Below are 9,863 nucleotides of genomic sequence, written 5' to 3'. Positions count from 1 at the left end.
CTACTGAGGGCGAGGGCGGCGCTGGTTGCTGTTTACGCCCTATTCTCCGAAACTTCGGGCAGGTGTGGCTGCTCCACCCAGTCTGGGCCCACTCCACCCCCCAGCCCGGGGACGGCTCTCGGGGTCAGAAGACTCCCCACCATCTTCAACCCCCTCCCGGAAACTGGCTGGCGGGGGTGCCCCCTAGTCTGAAGCAGGGGATCCATCGAGGGGGCTGGGGTGAGTTTTCTGGACCCTGAGCTACAGACTCCCTGGGATTCCCTGGGCTTAGAGACCCAGGGGCAGGGGCTTGGGGCTAGGGCAGGGCACCTTAGTTCCTAAACACACACACACACACACACACACACACACACACACACACACACAGTTTTCTCCAAAACACATTCACAAGGAGATTCGTGTAAACTCACACTCATTCACGCAAGCCCTCTCATAAAGCGTTTCTGGCGGTGCCCTGCCCCTCCCCCTCTCTGCCAGGTTCCTGGCTGGTCAGAACAGTCCTTCTCGCTCACACTTGCGAAGAACCCCTTACGTGCTCACAGGCGATCTTACTTCTGTCACGGTTAGAGTGACAGGGGGAAAAGATGCAAATTGTACAGTGCAGTTTGGAGTCAGGGAGGGGCTTCTGTGCTGTCACACGTGGGGCACACACACACACACACACACACACACACACACACAAGCTGTCTCTCCTTTTGACTACACGCTTGTCTCCTAACCTTTATCCCTCTCTCCAGCTCTCCTACCATCCGGTCTAACCGCCCACCAGCTTTCCCGACGCCCCCTCCCTCCCCGCAGGCTCCCCTCCCCCGCCTCTCCAGAAACTAAGCCCCCAGCCCCTGGGTTCGGCCCCGGCCCCCCGCAGGCACGCGCATGCCCACTCGACTTCCTCTCGCTCAACCCTATCTGGCCCAGACAGCCACCAGGCTGCCTCCGAAATGACCCAGCATTTGGCCCAGGACCCCACCCGTCACTCAGTCCCGAGCGCTAAGAATCAGGAGGACAGCCTTCTGACATCCAGGAGCTGTGTCATCCGCTGTTTTGGGGGTGAGGGGACCTACACGATTGTGTGTGCTCCCCCTACTCACCCATGCCAACTTTCTTCTCCTTGGGCAGGACTCAGTAACACGTCTTAAACTGAGCTTGAACTCCCAAATCCCAGACCAAGGACGTTTGATTTTTGCTGACTCCAAACTTTAAGTCTCTTCACTTACTCTCCGTTCATTCATTCGTTCGTTCGTCTCTACAATGTTACACGCCATGCAAGGCGCCTGGCATTTGGGGTATAGGAATGAGTACACTTGTCACTGCAGACCTCTCAGCTCGCAATAGACGCGTTACACTTTCCTTATTCGCCCTTCCTTTTTAATACTTCTTCTCAGTCCTCAGATCCCGGCGTTCAAAGGCTATCTGCCCTTCCAGCACATGGTGTTTTCCTTCCTTCCTTCCCTCCAGATCAGCACGAAGTGGTTCCAGGAGTAGGGGGTCCCAGTTATCTCTCGCGGGGACGTGTTGCCTGGAATCACAGTGATATTCATCTGCAGGGTTTTTTTTCTATTAACTTAATCACAGTAGTTAATCACAGAATTCATTAACTTAGTGATTTTATTTTTTCACATAGATGTCTTGAATCTGCCTGGAGTCCATCTTTGTATTTAGTGTTAGGCAGGGATCCAGTACTTTGGGCTGCATGGACTCGGCCAGTTTTCTCAAGGATGTCTACCAAATAATGGGCCCTTCGCCCCATCGATTCGTGGCGCTTCCTTATAAGGTATGTTCCTATGTATATATGGAGCTGTCTGGAAGTCTAGCCTGTGCCATTGTCCATTTGTCATTTCTTGCTGTTCCAGCACCTAATGTCAGTTGTATTACTTAGTAGTAGGTCTTAATATTTGGTAGGATGAGTCCTATCTTTTTTTTTTCACGATGGACATAGCTATTTATGCATCTTTATTTTTCCATATAATTTTACAGTAAGTTTATCAAGCTCTCTAAAAATTAAACTGGGATGTGGGGCGATCTGGCTGCGATATGTCACCCCACCCATCACTAGGTTTGATTTGGTTGATCTGGCTGGCTAGGCGGGTGTTCCCTTTCTCCCTGACTGCTCCGTGAGCGTCCCTCCTGAAGCTGCTTGCTTGGTCAAAGAGGATGACTTTCCCCAAAAGAGGAGGACGGAGGCCCGTTCTTCCCTCAAGGGCATAGAGTAGCTGTGCTCCCCTGCTAGAGGCTCCAAACAAACTCTCAAGGTCTATTTGAAGGAGAATGTAGGGTGGTCAAGCTTCCAAGACTCCAGACACATCCAAATGAGGTGCATGTGTCAGTCTGCCTTTCTTTGAAAAAATAAAAAATAAAATAAAAAATAAAATAAAATAAAATAAAATAAAATATTAAACTGAAAGTGTGTTTCAGATTACAGTTAGAGACTTATAATTTGGGGGAAATTGACATCTTATAATATTATTATCTCTTTCAAGATCATAGATCATTTGTATTTATTCAGATCAAAGTTAAATTAATTCTTCCTTAATACATCACAGATTCTGTTGCTACTATGAATTGTATCTTATTTTGATTAGATGTTCTAGCTGATTATTTCTAGTGTAGATAAACACTTTTGATTTTTGTCAGTTGATCCTATATCCGGAAACCTTGCTAAGCTCGCTCATGAGATTGAAAAGCTTTTGGATTCTACTTATTTTTTCTAAGTAGATGATGCCAGCATCTCAAATCGTGACAGGAGGTGTCCCTCTTCCTCACTTCGGCCCTCCTTATGGCTTTGGCCAAGACCTCTAATACTACATGAGGCATTGGCGGTAGCTGTGGAAATCCCTGATTTGAATGTATACTTTCTTTACCTAGTTATTTACTGTAGTCATTGTTATACAGTCTTGACCAAATTATTTCTTCCTATTTCTAGTTTATTAAGGTTTTTTTAAATAATAACAAATGTGTTGAACTATTCCGATGCTTTCTGCATCAGTTTACTTTCTTCTTATAGTTTATTGATTTAGTTCATTTAGATTTCCTGAAGTTAAACAGTCCTTTTGGTCCTGTGATAAACCCCACATGATCATAGCATTCGTTTTTTTTTTTTGTTTTTTTTGTTTTTTTTTTTTACCACACTGTTGACTTCAGTTAGCTAATATTTATTTTGGTTTTTACTCTATGTTCATCAGAGATATAAACCTATAATTTAATTTTCTTGTTTTACCTTTTACTGGTTTCAAGATAAGATGACATTAGCTTCTTGAAATGCTGCTTTTTTATTTTTTGCAAGCATCTTGTATAAAATATGAATCAAATGTTTCTTTTTTTTAAAGTTCTTTCTTATTTTGTAAATGTTTATTAATTTGTTTTTGATAGAGAGAGAGAGGGAAAGGCAGAGAGAGGGAGAGAGGATCTGAAGCAGGCTCCACGCTCAGTGCAGAGCCCAACACAGGGCTCAATCCCACAACCCTGGGATCATGACCTGAGCTGAAATCAAGAATCAGACACTCGGGGCACCTGCATAGCTCAGTCGGTTGAGCATCTGACTTCAGCTCAAGTCACAATCTCACGGTTCGTGGGTTTGAGCCCCATGTCAGGCTTTGTGCTGACAGCTTGGAGCCTGCTTCAGATCCTCTCTCTGCCCTTCCCACCCCCCAAATAAATAAACATAAAAAAAAAAAGAATCAGACACTCAACCAACTGAGCCAGCCAGGCTCCCCACATGTGGCAAACTTTCTGAGGCCCAAAGTATTATACTGTCAAAGTCCCAAAGTATTATGATCTCATATTTGAGTGACAGTTTGGCTTGATATAAAATTCTAGGTATAAACTTCTTTTCTTCAGTCCTTTAATAATTTTACTCAACTCTCTTCTGGCATCCAGTGCTCCTCTTAAGAAGTCTAATGTAGATCTAATTCTCACTCTTTTGTCAGTGATCTGAAATTCTTTATAATTTACTCTTTGTCTTTGATGTTCTTACACAAGATGGGATGTTCTTTGATGGGTTTAGGGCTGTGTGTGTGTGCATGTGTTTCCTATTTGCCCCTCTTGGCAAATTTTGAGTCCTTTTGGTCTGAGATCTTTCTTTTTTCTATAATTCTGAGAGATTTATATTGACTTTTCCTTCAAATATTTCTTCCTTTCCATCTTTTTTCTTTCGCAGGGATTATTAGTAACCATATGTTGGATGTTTCATGTCTCTTCACTCCTCTTTGATTCTCTTTGATTCTTTAATCTCTTAATGCTTTACAGGAACTTTCTGGGAGAATTCCTTGACTTTTCTTCCAGCTCATGCTCCAGCCACATCTGCTTTTTTTTTTAATTTTTAATTTTTTTTAAATTTTTTATTTTAGAGAGAGAGAGAGAGAGAGCACAAGCAGGAGAAAGGGGCAAAGGAAGAAAAAGATAGATTCTTTTTGTTTTAATATTTTTTATTTATTTTTGAGACAGAGAGAGACAGAGCATGAGCAGGGGACGGACAGAGAGAGAGAGACACAGAATTGGAAGCAGGCTCCAGGTACTGAGCTGTCAGCACAGAGCCTGACGTGGGGCTTGAAGTCACAGACTATCAGATCATGACCTGAGCTAAAGTCGGATGCTTAACCGACTGAGCCACCCAGGCACCCCAAGAAAGATAGACTCTTAAGCAGACTCCATGCTCAGCACAGAGCCTGACACAGGATCGATCCCACGACCCTGGGATCATGTCCTGAGCCCAAATCAAGAGTCAGATGCTCAACTGACTCAGCCACCCAGGTGCTCCTGCTCTTTATATATCACATATATTGTGGTCTTTATTTCAATCATAATATTTTTCACAACTATTATTTTAATTTAGCAGTGTTAATGGTTCTTGCTCTTGATTCATGTAATTTATGTCTTCCCTTACCCTTTTAGGCATACCACTAATATTTACCTAGAATTATTGTGCTGTCAATTGTCATAGTTCTCCTTCGGATGGTCTCTCTTGTTTAGTATGGTGTCACTCTTCAAGGTAGTAGTTCTCCTAAGACACCAAGTTGTTTTGACTTTTGAATTCAGATTCCTCAGGGGTGATCATATGCCCAGTCTGGTGATAGTAGAAGAACGGAAGGCTAAATCCTTCTACCTAGTAAACTTTAAAAGTGGGAGGGGGGGCCTGGGTGGCTCAGTCAGTTGAGCCTCTGACTTCAGCTCAGGTCATGATCTCACAGTTCGTGAGTTGGAGCCCCGAGTCGGGCTTTGTGCTGTCAGCACAGAGCCTGCTTTGGATCCTCTGTCCCTCTTTCTCTTTGCCCCTCTGCTGCTTGTGCTCTCTCTCTCTCTCTTTTTCTCTCTCTCTCATTCTCTCAAAAATAAACATTTTTAAAAAGTGAGATAGGTAAGCCCTAGAGCACAAGGGTACCCCCTTGTATACCCACATTGCTGCCATTCCTATCCTCTGTCCAGGGTTTCACCTTTAAATACTTTGGGAGATCCTCTTTAGTTTCTAACCCACCTGTCTTGGAGTTTGGAGAATGAAGGGGTTAGGGATCAAATGCCCATAGGCAGTTGATCATCTATCTTCATCAATACTCCACTGCTTTTGCTGGCCACTTGATCCCCTAGAGCACCTGTGACCTAGGCTTTTTCAGCCTACTTCTACAATGAAGGGGAGGTTATGATGGTCTCAAAGCTCATGACTGCAAGAGTCAAGAGCAGAAATCAAAAATTTCTTCTCACCTGTTTTTTTGCTGTTTCTGGCTACCATCTGCCCGTCTGTGGTCACTTTCTACACCTACCATTTGCATGCCAGTACAGCCTCTGGCTTCCACATTATGTGGGTTCCACTGATCTCATTCCAAAAATCCCATGTCTAACTGAATTTTCTACAGTTCTTTCAGAGTTAATGACCTGTATCCTCCTCCTTATTCCTCTCTCCCCAATTTTGAATCTGAGCCTTGGGGACTCCTCTGTAGCACCCTGTGCTTCAACCACCTTGGAAAGAATACTTGGGTCCCCTTTTCCTGACTCTGACACATGTGCATGAGCTATCGGGCCATCCCTTCCCAGGACCCTCCCTTCTGGTGTTGGTGAAACCCTTGCCTATCTGAGCTCAGAGCCATTGAGAGAGGGTGAGTAAGAGGTTCCCTCTGGAGAAGTGATCAGAACTAAGGAGGACACAAAGAAGGTAATTAATGCTCAGGGAACCAGAATAGAGAATACTATTGGCCTTCAAAAACCTTGAGAGGAAATGGAAAGGGGACACAGCTAGCTCTTTAGGGTCCCTCAGGCCAAGGGTAATTGATGCCTGGGATCTTTGTAATCAGCTGAAGTCTAGACTGGCACTGGGCTCAAAAGGGAGCAGTTTCTCCCCTGAGCTGGTGGGAAACAAGGGGATAGGGCTAGGACACACGACGGTACAGGGTCTTCCTGGATAAACTTGCCTCCTAGGACACCCAGCCAGCCCTCTGGTCACAGAGCCACCCTGCTCCTGGCCCCAACCCTGACCTTCACGCCCTGCATCTTACCTGAGGCCAGGAGTACAGCAGGACAGGTGGGCAGGAGCAGGTGTAGGGCTCCCCAAGCCATGCTACCCCAGTCTGTTTCTGAAGATGAGAGAAGGGGCGCCTCTGGGGAGAAGGAAGCATAACATAAGCCTGATTCTGCCCCAGCTTCCCAGCATCTCTGAGCCAGAAGAACCGAGAAAGACCAACACCTTGATTGGAGAAGTGAGTACCCTGACAGGTAGGCTTTGTGGGGAAAGGGGAGGGAGGAGCAGCCAGGCCTGAGTAGGGGACCACCACCTGCAGGGTCTGTCTCTGGGCCTAGAGACCTCAGTCCTGCCTCAGTGGCTGTCTTTTGCCCAGCTTCTCCCCATGTCTGTCATGCCACACCTTCCACCCCATCACATTCCTCCACTGTTGCTGCAAAACGCTCTGAGAATGCCCAAGAAGAGAACCATAGTGAATGAAGAGGCCATTCCTCTATTTTTTCTCTCCATGCACTGCTTGTAGGTGGTCAGGGGGCCATGGCATCCCCCTGGTACCCAGAGCAAGACAGGGACTCCATACCCAGGCATGGAGTCAATGATGTGTTTTCATCCTGGGGTTTCATCATTAGGATGGTCCCTGGGAAAGGTGGGGGCCAGGGGAGGAGAAGCACTGAGCATGGGTATCAGAGGGGAAGGCAGAAGGGACGGGTCCAAGGAGGGGGGGCTCAGCACCAGCTCCATCACTTCTCATTCCCTATAGGCGCTCCACCAACATTGTTTGGAACAAAACTTGAGTGGGTGAAAGATGAAAAATGTGTGTGTAAAGCATGCAGAAGAAAAGACAGCCAATGTTGGAATGAACTGAGCAACGAGATAAATAAGGTGGTAAAGTGTAAAATAACTATCCGTGAGTCCATATTGATATAAATGAATGACTGAATAAATTTACAGATAAGTGAATTCCAAAGAAGACTTCCAAATAATTTATATAGATACTCTGTCCTCAAGGCTGGTGGGGGTGGGGGCGAGGGCGTAACCCCCACCCTTTGAGTGTGGGCTGTCTGTGGTGCCTTCCTTCCAAAAAGAACAGCATGGAAAGAGGGAAAGAATAACTTCACAGTGGACAAACCTGGCAAGCACCATCTCAGCCCCATGATCGAGATTAAGACCAACCGTGATAATCACGTGGGTCGTAGGTACTGCCACCATGATCTGATGAGAATGGCATTTCCCTCTGTGGTATCCTCCCAAACCCCTAGCCCCATGAGAGAAACTATCAAACAAGTCTCAAATGAACAACAGGTATTTCTTAAGAACTTGGTTTGATTAAGGCACAAAGGACAGCAAACGCGGCCATGTAAGGGACAAGTTTATCTAAGGTCAGCACACCGACCATGTGTGGGGCCCAGGGTGTGCTGAACTCACATGGCTGGCTTTCCCAGTTGGTTATAACCTAGCTCTTCCTAGGTATGTTCAGTCTTCAGAGAGTCCTGTTCTGGTAAAACAGGATTGTCTCACCTCCCTGACGAGTGGACACCCTGGTCTGCTCAAGACCACACATGTTCCTGGACCTCTCTGCCCTGGTCCTGCTGTGGAACCAGGCCCCAGAGAGCCCCCAGGAGAAGAGTAACAGCAGAGGCAGGAGGTGGGAAGTTGGAATCTCTGAAGAAAATGAGCAGGAGGCCTGGAGCCCAAGCTCTCACTGGCCCAGATCAGAGGGGACAAGATGGAGGAGATGTCTACAGCCACTTCCTGTCTGTGACCACATGCTCTCACCACGGAGCTAATGTGAGCACTCAGCTACCCTTCATTAATTGGACTTCTAGACTCTGTTAGAGGCCTCAGCTTGCATTAAGACCCCACAGTCTGTGCCCACCCGTGTCTCTAGCCCCCAGTGTGTCTGGTCCCCCCATAGCCCTAGTCCTGACCGCCATGCTGGTCCTGCCTCAAACCGTGCTGAATGCCTCCCAAAGCTGCTCCCCAACTAGCCTCACAGGCATCGGGCCCCAAGGGGGTCCTCTTGCAAGAAGCTGGTGCAGAGGACTCTGGCCTGCAGCCACCACCCCACTCCTTGTATGTAGTGTCTGGCTGCTTACAACGGTACCTGACCCTGTGCTGTGTTCTGTCACTGCCCTACTGTGGACACTCTTCATTCCTCTCCAGACAGACTGTGAGTCCCCTGAAGGCCAAGCAGCTTTTTTCATTTACTGCATGAGCCTTGATTTCCTCGATGCTGTGGCATCGTCTGGACATGCCCCTTGATCTGATGGGGAAGGGACCATGGAGCATATCTCCAGCGTCTCGTGGAGACTGAGCTGCAAAGCAGGTCAGTGACTTGTCCAAGGTCTCACGGAGATGTCCCAGATGAGCCAGGGTGCATTTGAACCCTAGCCCCCAACACACACCCAGTGCTTTGCTCACTGATAAGCGGCCCTCATCCACCCTGGCTTCTGGCAGCGTGTCCCTGTCATCCCTCCTCCAAATGGGCTCTATTTGCCCTTGCAGACCCAAGGACAAGGCAGCATTGGGGAACACTCGGTGGGGAAAGAGGGGAAAGGATCGAGGCACCAAAATAATATGAGCCTATGCGCCCTTTCTTTGAGAATGAAAAATTAAAAGTGTGAGTCTCTTTTTACTGCTTTAATTGAATGGAAACTATAAACCAAACTACCCAGGTGTAAAAGTACCACGTGCTATAAAAAGTTTTAATCCATGTTAATAAGAAGCTAAGTTTATAACAAGGAACTGAAAGCTTTGTTAACCCACTGGTTCTGTTGAAGGAAAAAGCTTAAAAGTAGGGTTGTCTGACAGAATTTCCTGCTGCGGTGGAAATGTCCCGAATCTTCCGGCACAGCCCCATAGCCAATAGCCACGTGTGGTCATTGAGCGTCTGACATGTAGCAGGTGCCACTGAGGAACTGAATTTTTATTTTTCATTTAATTTAATTAACTTAAATGTGAAATAGCCATGTGTGGTTGGTGGCTAGAGTGTTAGCACAGCTTTTGACAACTGAGGTCAATTTGAACAACACTCTGTCCTGCTAATGAGGGGCAGACTTCTTTGTCGTGTGCTGTTTGTGAAAGTCGAAACTATAAAGCTAATAGAAGATCACGTATGAGAATATCTTTGCACATTTTCTTTTTTTTTAATTTTGTTGTTGTTTATTTCCGAGAGAGAGAGAGACAGAGAGAGAGAGAAAGAGAGACCGAGAAAGAATCCCAAGCAGGATTCGAGCTGTCAGCGCAAAGCCCATTATGGGGCTTAAACTCACAAACTGGAGATCATGACCTGAGCTGACACCAAGATCTGACACTCAACCAACTGAGCCACCCTGGCGCCCCTCTTTGCACATTTTCTAAGAGACTATATTCAAAATATCATCGTGCTGCAGATTGGGAAGTACATCTTAAATAAGATCAT

The 9,863-nt window shown here is 46.4% G+C and overlaps 1 long non-coding RNA gene across 1 annotated transcript; it reads left to right on the top strand.

The window, feature by feature from the left end:
* Positions 1 to 29: 29 nt before the first annotated feature.
* LOC106985423 (uncharacterized) lies at positions 30 to 7,368 on the top strand. Its single transcript, XR_008298616.1, has 4 exons — positions 30 to 219; positions 1,622 to 1,771; positions 6,624 to 6,680; positions 7,203 to 7,368. It is a non-coding gene; the product is annotated as an uncharacterized LOC106985423 (long non-coding RNA).
* Positions 7,369 to 9,863: the final 2,495 nt, after the last annotated feature.

The sequence above is a fragment of the Acinonyx jubatus genome, chromosome B2 (assembly GCF_027475565.1).
Source record: "Acinonyx jubatus isolate Ajub_Pintada_27869175 chromosome B2, VMU_Ajub_asm_v1.0, whole genome shotgun sequence".
In the NCBI taxonomy this organism is placed as follows: Eukaryota; Metazoa; Chordata; class Mammalia; order Carnivora; family Felidae; genus Acinonyx; species Acinonyx jubatus.
This window is presented reverse-complemented; position numbering and strand designations above follow the sequence as displayed.